At 37.4% G+C, this 13,225-nt stretch overlaps 1 long non-coding RNA gene across 3 annotated transcripts in view; it reads right to left on the reverse strand.

Annotated features, from left to right (window-relative positions):
* LOC141582777 (uncharacterized) overlaps positions 1 to 13,225 on the reverse strand; it is a 1,185,669-nt gene that overhangs the window by 833,822 nt on the left and 338,622 nt on the right. The gene's annotated exons all lie outside the window — the stretch shown is intronic.

The following is a 13,225-nucleotide window of genomic DNA, read 5'->3' on the forward strand; positions in this document are numbered from 1 at the left end:
GTATTGGAAACATACTGGCCATTTGAAGAGACAACTAATTCTTAAATAATACTGGTAAACTTTCAATATTGTGTCTGTTCCTTAATAAAAATGAGGCCTCCCCAATGAGAGAGTGAGAGAATTTGTGAAGAAAAAGCAAATGTTATATATTGGTTAAAGTTTGATTTCTTTTTTAAAATACTTTGATTTTAGGTTTGGGGTATATGTGAAGGTTTAGTTACATAGGTAAACACCTGTCACGGGGGTTTGCTGTACATATTATTTCATTACCCAGGTATTAAGCCCAGTGCCCAATAATTATCTTTTCTGCTCCTCTCCCTCTTTCCAGCGTCCCCCATAAAATAGACACCAGTGTCTGCTGTTTCCTTCTTTGTGTTCATAAGTTTTCATCATTTAGTTCCCACTTATAAGTGAGAACATGTGGTATTTGATTTCCTGTTCCTGTGTTAATTTTGTAGTCTGCTATGTCCATTTGTCTTCTCTAAAACGCTTGGTAGAAGACAACAATGGTGCTTTTCTAGCTTTCAAATAGTACTAAAGTGAAGCATAGCTTCATGCTTATCCAGTCAAAAGTTTCTCCCCCACACCCTCCGGCAGTTGGTGCCACAACAATTCTTAAAGTTATTTCCACTCTCATTCTCCACTTTTTTTAGTTCATTAGAAAATAAATGCTAGATTTTTTTAGAAGATTCCATGATTCTATTTTTATCAGAATGATGTCACCAACAGAGCAGGACGTCTGACTCACTGGGAACCAGTCCTTGTATGTGTTTTGTCACTAACACTTGGTTAAAATTCTGAGAAAATCGCTTGCCTTCTCTAGGCCTCAATTTCTCCACTCATAAAATGAGATAGTTGTGTTAATTAATTTAGGGGTCCCTGTCACCTCTAAAATTCTGTGATAACGAAAACTGTATACCCAAGCCTTGTGGTAATACTTCCTCGTCTAATCTAGGGGAATATGCCTCCTTGTATAATAAATTGAACAAAACAGCCCTTTTCAATGACAAGAAAGTGCATTCTGCATTTATACAGATTTTGCAATGTAACTGGTTGGTTTTCCTTTTATTCTTTGCTTTTATTTTCATCAGGTTTTATTTTAATTCAGTTGGTCCTGGGAAGGTCAAAACCATATATGTACACATATATCTGTGAAAAAAATTAAGGTGACAGAAAAATTCATCTACTGGGAAAAACATCAAAACCAATCAAACAGCATTTTTGCCATAAGAACCAATTTTAGTAAAACTCTTCCTAATTCCATTTATAATTCTACCTCTTATGCCTTATTTAGAGGCAGTGTGCTTCTCACATCTGTAAAAAGACATCCTCACAATGATGCTGAGTAAACTTTAAAATTCAGTGTTCATGAAAAGATTAGAATTAGTTATTTCTGGCAAAATCGAGAAAAATTAAGGCACCAATCTTTTTTCCTCAGCCTGCCTCAGTTGTGACTACAATTAAGTCAGAAAATATGGGAAAGAAAGAAGTAAAGGCTCTAGGTATAGGTATTTATGTTTTAAAGTACGGACTTTAAAGGTTTTTTGAAATGTAGACCTCAATATCTCTTGATACAATCAATAACAATTGTCAACATTTTTGAGTGATACATACCTGGCGCTTTATCTCACAATCTCTAATATCTGTAAGAAACCCACTCAGAAGGTAATCTTACCTGTGTTTTGCAGAGGATGAAGCAAAGTCAGAGAAGCTAACTTGCCGAAGGTCCCTAAATCTGGTTAAAGAGAAGTTAAGTTGTATTTTCACCAGGAAGTGCATGATTCCAATATTTATATATTTTTAAATTTCAGTATAGTAATTTTGTGTAAGGCAATATGCTTGGCTTGTCTTGGGGTTCTCTACAAGTTCAGATTTAGTGATACAGAAAAGTGTGTGCAAATTTAATGCAAAGGCAATCTATAGCAGAACTATAATAGAAGCTCAAATGGCTTAGGGATGTTCACTCAGGAGAAATGATAAATGTTTAGCAAGTTAGACTACATGTTATTTTCCAGAATTATTCTTAGGGGCAATGCTATATTCGTTTTTAAAAAATGCAACAATTAAACCACTTGAGATAGTACATTTCCATAATCATATTTAAGTAACAGTAACAAGAAAAATTATCACTCAATGTGTATGAGTAAGAAAATGAGGGAAATACGCATTTCTTTTATAAGAAAAGGCTGAAAAGTAGTTGTTACAACTATGGATGGGTGGTGAGGCGTTACTAGCATCTAGTGGGTAGAGGCTAATCACCCTACAATCTACAGGACAGCTCCATACAACAAAGAATTATCTGGCCCAAAACAATAGTTCTGAGATGGGGCATCTCTGAGACAGCCTAAGAAAAAAAAAACCAAAGCCAACTGCATAGTAATCAAAAAGGCCCTTCAAAGAAAAAAAAATAGAGGGTTTCTAAGCTGTATCTTGTGGGTTTTGTGGAAAAAACGTATCCCTACAAGCTTACTGTCTTTGGTATGGTCTACATCGCTGGTTCTCTACCAGGATCAATTTTGTCAATGTTTGGAGACAGACAGACTGGGTTGTTGTGTTAGTCCATTTTCATACTGCTATGAAAAAATACCCAAGACTGGTAATTTATAAAGAAAATGAAGTTTAATGGATTCACAGTTCCACATGGCTGTGGAGGCCTCACAATCATGGTGGAGGGTGAAGGAGGAGCAAAAGCAAGTCTTACGTGGTGAGCAGGCAGGAGAGCCTGTTTAGGGGAACTCCCCTTTATAAAACCATCAGATCTCGTGAGACGATCACAAAAACAGCACAGGAAAGACCCACCCCCACGATTCAATTGCCATCTACCAGGTCCCTTCCCTGACACATGGGAATTATGGGAACTACAATTCAAGATGAGATTTCGGTGAGGACACAGCCAAAACCTTATCAGTTGTCATACATGGTAGTGATGGTGCTGGCATTGGTATCTCCTAGGTAGAGTCGGAGGATGCCATTAAACATCACACAATGCATAGCTCAGCTAGTCTTCCAACTTCTTCCTCTTATGCTGTTTTACACCCTCATATGCTGCAGACAGCCCCATGCATAATACTGTGATTGAGTGGAGTAGAAGATGAGTGGATCTGGGAACAAACTTAAGGGAATCTATGAATCTGCTAGTCTTTGTGCCTCATGGGTCCTACTGAGGCAGCAATTCACAACAGTAGAAATGACTGTGGGTTGTGTACAGACTTTTGGAGTGTGTCTAGTGCTAGAGGAACAGCTACACAGAATTTCCAAAATGACTTTTGCATACTCAAGAGTGAAACAGAAATACAAGTGGCTACAGAGTAAGCATAAATAGAGAGCACCTTAGAGAATCTCAAGGAGTTTGCTGGGAATGGAGTAATCTGTGCCCTCAAAGGTAGCATGGACATAGAAGCAAACAATACCAGACCCAAGAGAGTCTTGTGAACAGAATCAAAGTGTCAATGCATAGCATTACATGCCCCACAGCCTATTTTTAAAAATTATTTTTCTGCTCTTTTCATATTGTAAGTATTGTGCTACTATATTCTGATTTTTTCTTTATGATTTTTATTCGTGAACATCAGTGGTCAGCCTTGGCATAGCAAGCCCTTCTAACTGCTTATGAAATACATTTTATCACAAGAGAAAAAGGAAAATTGTTCCTTCTTTCCTGCAGTTGCAGAAAGGCATAGAGTATTTTGCATTAGAAAAGTATCCTATAAATGTTACTTCTGCCTCAGGAGTTTCAAAAGAGACTCAGACTTTGAAGAGTGTTTTTATGTCCTATGTAAGTTTCTGCTAGTTTATTTTTAAAAATCTGTAAGTGTGCTTCCAATTGTCTTCTTTACAAATGTGCTGTCCTGGTATTAATACTTAAATTGGATTATCTGTTTTGCAAAAAGTATAAAAACATGTGAAAATTCTTTAGAACAGAAGGGCATCACTGGCAGCACACATAGAGATTTTTAAAAACACATATTTTCGTAGGTTGGGTTCCCCAGGAAGCAGACACAATTTAGCATATAGTATAGCATTAAGGAGTGTTCTTGGAACCAAACCCTGTGTAAGGGTGAAGAAAGGAAGCAGGGTTGGGTAAATGGGAAAGTTGAACTGTGATGTTAACTTGACAATGGCCTCTGCTCACCTAACCCCAGGAATGTCACTTCCAAGTTGTCTTGAGTTCACTAGGCCTTTATTCTCCCACATAATCAGTCTTTGGATATGAGCCACCATGCAGTGGTATGCTGGAGCTAGTTCATACCAGCTCCCATGAGCTGACTGTGTGCATTAATTCCCATTCTGCTTTCAGTGAAGTCAGTCATGTCAGTATCTTGAAATCGGAAATGTAGGGAGTATTTACATCACAGAAATTGGAAATGGATCAATCTGGACTTGTTTGTTTTTATTGAAGAGTCAGTTCTTAAACATTTACCAGGACACCACTGCTACCATGGGGTGGATACAAACTAAAAGGGTAGCTGGAGAATGTGCCAGATCTCTGGAGTTTTTCCATGATGCAATCATCCCCAGGCTGTAATCACCATCACTGACACCTTCATCCCACTTTCTCCTCACTCACACCACTTTTTGTCAGCACCTTCCTATTTAGCAGAGGTCCCCATTTCTGATACTTTGCGGGGCCTAATTATCTTCCATTTATCTGTGCAGCCCTGCATTTGCCATCTATTAGTCCAGAAATATAAATGATGTAAATCCTTTTATATCTGGCTGCACCACCTAATTATTCCTCATTTGTTTTTATTCTCTCTCAATTTAGCATCATCTGCAAAGTTGGAAATCTTGTTTTCATATCATAATTAGGGCTCTAAGAACCTCAGAGAAACTGGCAAATACACATGCCTTTGCTTTTCATTTTAATTGTGAATTTAAAAGTGAGAAAATAAATTAGGACTGAATGGTATAATAGAATAAAATGAAAGTTTCTGGTACATAGATGAGGAAACGTGATACAGCAACATGGGCCAAGAAACTTCCAGCATTAGTGTGCAAAAGCCATCTCCCAAAGTGGAGCCATCAAGTAGGTCAGCATTCTTGCCTTTTTCTTTGCTGATGAGCATCACCTTTAGATAGTTCATTCTGTGCTTTGGATTATGCCTAGAGATACACAATTTTGCTAATTGAATGAACATCTCTCCTTAAGTATGCAAAAGTTTTACTTTTTTCTAAGACAGCAATCTGGTTAAAAATTGAATAACAATGTGTAAATTGAGAAGACATGGCCACTACTGAGTGGAACAGAAAGAATCCATAGATCTGAGGGCTGAGGGAGAGAGGGATGGGAACAACCTGGTCAGTAAGGTCCTGAAAGTCTTACTGTTGTTGTTTTATGTTATCCTACAAAATAATACCTCCTTGGAGCAGCCTTTCCCATGCGTCACTTAGCTTTTCTATCTAGAACTTTCTCAAAGTTCATTTACAGAACTTTCTGAAGTAACTTCACCTGACTCTAGGTCATCTAGAGATTTTTCTTCCTTAGTACATGTTCCCTTCTTACCCCTCCTCTTTCAATAATTCCATCTATATTTCTGTACTATGTGGGTTTTGAATTTGTATGTATCATTTATGTAAGCATAGATATGTGTATTTGTCCTACCTGCTACAGTAGTTTAAAATTTCAGGGGCAAGGTTAATGTATTCCTCATAACAAACTAGGTTATAGTCTTGTAAGAGACAGCTCCCAAATAGCAGCAGCTTAATAGAACAATGTTTATTTCTCACTCATATTTCACGTCTATTGCAGGTCAGCAGGCAGGCTCTGCTCATGTTTTCTCACTGATCCAGTTTGATAAAAGCTTCCAGATACTTGCTTCCATAAGCACAGAGACAGGAATAAAAGAAACTGGAGAATTATGTCCTGACTCTTAAAGTTCTGTCGCTAAGTGATACACGTCACTTCTGCTAATATTTTACTGGTCAATGGAACTTATCTGGTCATGCCCAAGTTCAACAGAGTGAGAATGTTTAATTGTCTGGTAGTATAGATAGGGTCTTTGAATAGCTGTGAACAATAATGCGGTATATTCCAAATGGTACTTTCCATCTTTATTTCTTTTCATAGAACTAGTAAGAGTAGTTCTGTAAACACAGTGACTACCAGGGTTTCAAAATGTACAGCCAATCAGCCAAAGAAGTAATTTTGGTATTTTCTATAAGACATTACTCCCTCCTTAACCAGAAATCTGCCTGACAATTCTTTGTGCCCACAAACATTACTCTGTGATATTGTTCTGGACCATGTTTCAGTTCTATACAACTAGTAGACATAGAGAAGCAAAGTTAGAAGTTTATAGGTCTGTAATCCCAGCACTTTGGGAGGCCAAGGCGGGCAGATCACAAGGTCAAGAGATCAAGACCATCCTGGCCAACATGGTGAAACCCCGCCTCTACTAAAAATACAAAAATTAGCTGGGTGTAGTGGCACACACCTGTAGTACTAGCTACTCGGGAGGCTGAGGCAGGAGAATTGCTTGAACCTAGGAGGCAGAGGTTGCAGTGAGCCAAGATTGTGCCGCTGCACTCCAGCCTGGCACCTGATGACAGAGCGAGACTCAGTCTCAAAAAAAAAAAGAAGAAGTTTGTATATATGTATGTACATTTGACCAGAAGAAATGATGATTCAGTGAATTTTGAACTTATTCTTTCTTTTTTTAAAAGAAGTAAGCATAGGACATCAAAAGCACAGGCAACAAAAGCAAAAATAAACAAGTGGGATTACATCAAACTAAAAAGTTTATGCACAGCAAAGGAAACAATCGATAAAACAAAAAGACGGTCTGTGGACTAGGAAAAAAATATTTGGGAACCGTGTATCTGACAAGAGGTTAATATTTCAAAATATATAAGAAACTCACACAATTCAACAAAAACAAAAAAACAAAACCAGATAATCAAATTTAAAAATGGGCAAATGACCTGAATAAATATTTATCCAATAACAAATAAATAAATAACAAAAGCAAAAAAGACACAAGAATAGCCAGCAGGTATATGAAAAGGCACTCAACATTGCTAATCTGGGAAATGCAAATCAAAACCACAATAAAATACCAACTCACATTCGTCAGTATGGCAATTATCCAAAGGACAAAAGATAACAAGTGTTGTCAAGGGTATGGAGAAAAAGGAACCCTTGTCCACTGTTGATAGGAATGTAGATTGGTGCAGTCATTGTGGAAAACAGTATTGGACGTTTCTAACAAAATTGAAAATAGAACTACCATATAACCCAGTAATCGCTCTTCTGTGTTTGTACCCAAAGGAAACAAAATCACCATCTCATAAAAAATATGCATTGCTATGTTTATTGCAGTATTATTTGCAGTAGCCAAGATATGGAAGCAACTTAAGTGCCCATCCATGAATGAATGGATAAAGGAATTGTGGTATAGAATAATACTTAGCTTAAAAATGGAGATCCTGCCATTTTTGACAGCATGGATGAACCCAGGGGACATTATGCTGCATGAAATAAGCCAGACACAAAAATAAAAATACTCCATGATCTCATGATTCTGAAAAAAACAATCAAATACATAGAAACAGAGAATAGGACAACAGTTACCAAGTGCAGGGATGAGGGTGAGGGATGGAGAAAATGGAGAAATGTAGGTCAAGGGGTACAAAGTTACAGTTATGTCGGATGAATAAGTCTAAACAACAATAGTCAATAATATTGTGTTGTATGCAGAAAATTTGCTAAGATAGATTTTAGGTACTTTCACAACAAAAAGAAAAAAGAACGGTAACTATGTGAGATGATGGATATATTTATTTCCTTGACTGTAGAAATCACTTCACTATTATATGTACTTCAGTACATCATGTTTTATACCTTAAATTTATACAATTAAAGAAAGAGGCAAAATAATTTCAACAAATTATGACCATTATAAAGGTTGGCCTTTGAACTTTAATATAGTAACTGTCTCTATTCTCTTTTAAAATAAACTTCAAAATGTCTAGATTTTCTTGTCTGTAGCTCTATATCCCTGTGTTGTGCCTTGCTCTAGCAGACCTAGAAATTGAATTCACTAGCCTAGCCAACACCCTATCGGAGCTGCTACCATCAGGAATTATTTTCCAAAATGGGGAGCTTGTTAGGGGAGGGAAAAGGGACAATTATAAGAATTTACTAGATTATGTTAAAGTGACAAACCAAATAGAGAACTGATGGGGGAAAAACATGAGCAAGCATGACCCGTTTTATTTGTACTGGAAATAGCTTTAATTAGAATTAGCAACAATGGGAGATGGAGAGAACACAAAGAAAAGAATCAAATGTCCTCCAATTATAGTTTGGCTTGTTGTAGTGTTAACTTTCCATTCTTTGATAGTGTTCCCTTAACCCTGTAATCATCATGAACTCAGTCTCATAATCAATGCACTTTTGCTTGAAACATTTAAAAGCTCTGGCATGAAAACATAGAAATCTTATTTCAGAAGTGTTTGAAGCCATTTAAAATATTGAGCCCTGAAGCAAAAATGTCAGAAAAGTCTTGTTGTTTACCCCTGGTTTTCTACAAAGTTTCCATCTCTAGCTTTGTCCAAGCCTCTCCGCCTCTGGGTCCCTGGAGGGGGCTTGAAAGCATGGACTGCTTTTGAGAGTCCAGGTTCTGCCTTTATAACCAAATGCAACTGCAATGCTTGCATCAGCCAGTGCAGGCTCTGGGCACAACGGGGACCCACATGTCAGAACTGACATCTCCTGCAGCTTCTGCAGCCTTGGCTTTCAGCTGCCCGTGATCACAAACAACAGTACTGGCCATTGGAGGTTAGCACTGCTGAGCTGGCTGCTGCTTCCTGTTTTTTGGAGGGAAGGCATAAAAAATGCATCCTATTTTAAAAGTTCTTGCCATTAGGTAAAAAGCAGTTGGATGTTTTCTGGAGAGATGCCAGAGCATTCATGCTTGAAAAAAAAAAAATACACACACACACACACACCTTTTTTTTTTTTTAGTATTTCCACCCTCAATATTTGCATTTAATCATTTTGCTTATTTACTGGGTATATGTGAGGTCATTTAGCATTGGAAAATAAGGATTAAACTTTTCAAAAATATTTTATTTAGAAAGAACGTAGTAGTGATGTTTTAGAAAGTTAATCTAATTTCCAAAAATGGTCAAAAACTTGACCATATGAAATCACAAGACTTCAAAGTTGAAAGAAACCTGGGCAGTCATGTGGGCCAATCTATTCATTTTACATGTAGAAAAACAAAGCCCAGGAGATGAAATGACTTGCCAAAGGTCACCCAGATCAGGAGTAGTAGTTAGTAGAGGAACTCAGAACTCCTGACTTATGTTTACTTTTTCTTCAAGGTGACACTAGACAATCTACAAGTATCTATTTATTTTGGAAAATATCCTTGGATATTTTAGAAGCAATTTTTATTTGAGACTAATATGGAGAATTTTGGAAACGAAGAAATCATAATGACCATTAGGCCAACCCCAGTGTGTGTTCTTCAAGTTTCTAGCAGCATCAAATTGAACAAGAAGCATGTTGGTTTGAAGGAGAGTTGATCTGTCATCAAAAAAAAAAAAAATTCCAGATATTTTTACCACTTTATTGAGATATATTTCATATACATATGATTCACCCATTTAGACAATTAAGTGTTTTTAGCATACTTGCAGTTGTGCAATCATTGCCACAAGCTAATTTTAAAACATTTTCATCACCTTCAAAAGAAACCCTTGTGCCTATTAGCACTCACTCACCTTTTGCCACTCCTCCAGCCCCTGGCAACCACGTATTTACTTTCTGTCTCTATAAATTTGCTTAGTCTGTCACAAATAAATGAATGACGTGTGTGTGTGTGTGTGTGTGTGTGTGTGTGTGTGTGTACAAAAGCAATTCCTTCTAGGATTTGAGCTAGTACTGCTCATTACAAAAGCAGTATATATGCAGTTTAGAAAATTTGAGAACACAGAAAATAAGAAAACAAAGGCATTTGATTTTTACAACTTAAATTATATCACTATTAGCCTTTTATTACATGTTCTTCTAGATAGCTTCTCTCTATATCTATAATTCCTGTTTTACCCAAATTAGATCACATGGGATATGTTGTTTGCCATCTTGCTTTTTTTTTTCACTTAATAATATATAATGTCAGTAAGTTGCTCTTCAATTATCAGATTAGATCTTTTTTATATAAAACATACATTTATTTTTATAAATACCTGTATTAGGTTACCTTTTCATTGAAAATATGTCTATACAAGGTAAAGAAGAATAAAACTGCACATAGATTAGCTAAAATGAAATTTTTTAGAAGAAATGCACCAATTCCAGAAAAAACACAAACTAGAACAACTCATCCAATATGAATTTAAATAGCCCTATAACTGTTAAGAAAACTGGCTTTGTAATTTAAAATCCCATAAACATTTCTAGGCCAGTGAGGTGCAGTGGCTCACACCTGTAATTCCAGCATTCTGGGAGGCCGAGGTGGGTGGATCACCTGAGGTCAAGAATTCAAGACAACTCTGGCAAACATGGTGAAACCCTTCTCTACCTCAAAATACAAAATATTAGCTGGGCGTGGTAGTGGGTGCCTATAATCCCAGCTACTCAGGAGGCTGAGGCAGGAAAATCCTTGAACCCAGGAGGTGGAGGCTGCAATGAGCCAAGGTCATGCCATTGCAGTCCAGCCTGGGCAACAAGAGCAAAAAACTCCATCCCCCACCTCCCCCCACCAAAAAAAAAAAAAAAAAAAAAGCTTGGCCCAGTTGGTTTTACTGAAGAATTCTTTTTTTTTTTTTTAATTGCATTTTAGGTTTTGGGGTACATGTGAAGAACATGCAAGATTGTTGCATAGGTACACACATGGCAGTGTGATTTGCTGCCTTCCTTCCCTTCAGCTATATCTGTCATTTCTCCCCATGCTATCTCTCCCCACCTAACCACCCCCCATCCCTTCCCATTTTCCCCCAACAGACCCCCATGTGTAGTGCTCCCCTCCCTGTATCCATGTGTTCTCATTGTTCAACACCCGCCTATGAGTGAGAACATGCGGTGTTTGATTTTCTGCTCTTGTGTCAGTTTGCTGAGAATGATGGTTTCCAGGTTCATCCATGTCCCTACAAAGGACACGAACTCATCATTTTTGATGGCTGTGTAATATTCCATGGGTTATATGTACCACATTTTCCCTGTCCAGTCTGACAAGGGGCTGATGTCCAGAATTTACAAAGAACTAAAACAGATCTACAAGAAAAAAACAAACAAGCCCATTCAAAAGTGGGCAAAGGATATGAACAGACACTTTACAAAAGAAGACATACAGGAGGCCAACAAACATATGAAAAAATGCTCATCATCATTGGTCATTAGAGAAATGCAAATCAAAACTACATTGAGATACCATCTCACACCAGTTAGAATGGTGATCATTAAAACATCTGGAGACAACAGATGCTGGAGAGGGTGTGGAGAAATAGGAACACTTTTACGCTGTCGGTGGGAGAGTAAATTATTTCAACCATTGTGGAAGACAGTGTGGCGATTCCTCAATGACCTAAAAATAGAAATCCCATTTGACCCAGCGATCCCATTACTGGGTATATATCCAAAGAATTATAAATCATTCTACTATAAGGACACATGCACACGAATGTTCATTGTAGCACTGTTTACAATAGCAAAGACCTGGAACCAACCCAGATTAGATCTTGAGACCAACACTGCTATGGAAGGGTAGTACCCAGATAAAGAGCATTTTTTGGAAAATAAAATTCAGACATCAAGGTTGATATTGAATTTATCAAACACCTTAAAAATATGTTCATGTTTGCCTCCATAAAATAATTAACATGTATAATATAAAACTGATCCTATCTTTGGGAAATTATGATTCTGGCAAGATACCACATTTTCATCAGGCTGAGGAGGTGGGTAGCCCGATACCTAAGGCAATCCTGATTCCAAATATCATATCCTATTGTCCCTAAACTTATATTCCTTCTCAATAAAAGGGTTCTATTTTACTACATTATCTCTTGGTGACTTACAGGAGTCCTTGGTTTATCTCATGGTGTTTCTTTTGAGAATCAAAGAGGTGGACATTAACAGAAAAACTGCAGCTAGCTCCAACAACATACTGATAGGAGTGATATACATTTTGAACAAATGCTAATAAAAAATTACAACTCAAAAAATTTAGTGGGGTTATCTTTTAACCTACAGAAACATTAACCATTTGGTTCCATAAAAGTTTACTTTATATTTTAAATGGTTATAGTACAAATTTGTCACTTTTTTCAGAAACCTACCAGCATATAAAGGGAGACATGCTATAGATACTGTATAGTGTATGAAAACAAGTTTATTTTGGGAAATCAGAGGAATACCATAAGGTTACATTAGAAGACAGTGTTAGGCCGGGCGCGGTGGCTCAAGCCTGTAATCCCAGCACTTTGGGAGGCCGAGGCGGGCGGTTCACGAGGTCGAGAGATCGAGACCATCCTGGTCAACATGGTGAAACCCCGTCTCTACTAAAAATACTAAAAATTAGCTGGGCATGGTGGCGCGTGCCTGTAATCCCAACTACTCAGGAGGCTGAGGCAGGAGAATTGCCTGAACCCAGGAGGCGGAGGTTGCGGTGAGCCGAGATCGCGCCATTGCACTCCAGCCTGGGTAACAAGAGCGAAACTCCGTCTCAAAAAAAAAAAAAAAAAAAAAAAAAAAAAAAAAAAAAAAAAAGAAGAAGACAGTGTTGACATGTAAATTCAGGACATAGTCCAAGTTAAATTTCTCGTATTCCCTTTTACTAGCTCTGTAAACTTAGTAAATTATATCCTTATATCATTTCTCTGAGCCTTATTTTCTTCATATGTTAAATGTATATACATTATACATGGCTCTTAGACTTGTGGGAAGTAACTGAGAAAATTCTGGAAAGAATGTGACTTGTCACTTGCTTCCATAATGCTTAATATCTGCCAGGCATTCTTCTAAACACTTGGCATGCATTGACTCATTTCATACTCAGCCCTATGAGGCACATACTATTCTCGCCATCCCTATTTCACAAATAAGTAAACTGAGGCCAAGAGAAGTTACATAACTTATTCAAGGTGACACAATTAGTATTTGATAGAACCAAGATGGGAACTCAGACATTCTGGCTCTAGAATCAGTGCTCTTAATCACTTCACTCCAAAAATAAAATTATGGTACCTCTTTTTTCCTTTTCTTTTCTTTCTTTCTGTC

Source organism: Saimiri boliviensis, chromosome X (assembly GCF_048565385.1).
Source record: "Saimiri boliviensis isolate mSaiBol1 chromosome X, mSaiBol1.pri, whole genome shotgun sequence".
Taxonomy (NCBI): Eukaryota; Metazoa; Chordata; class Mammalia; order Primates; family Cebidae; genus Saimiri; species Saimiri boliviensis.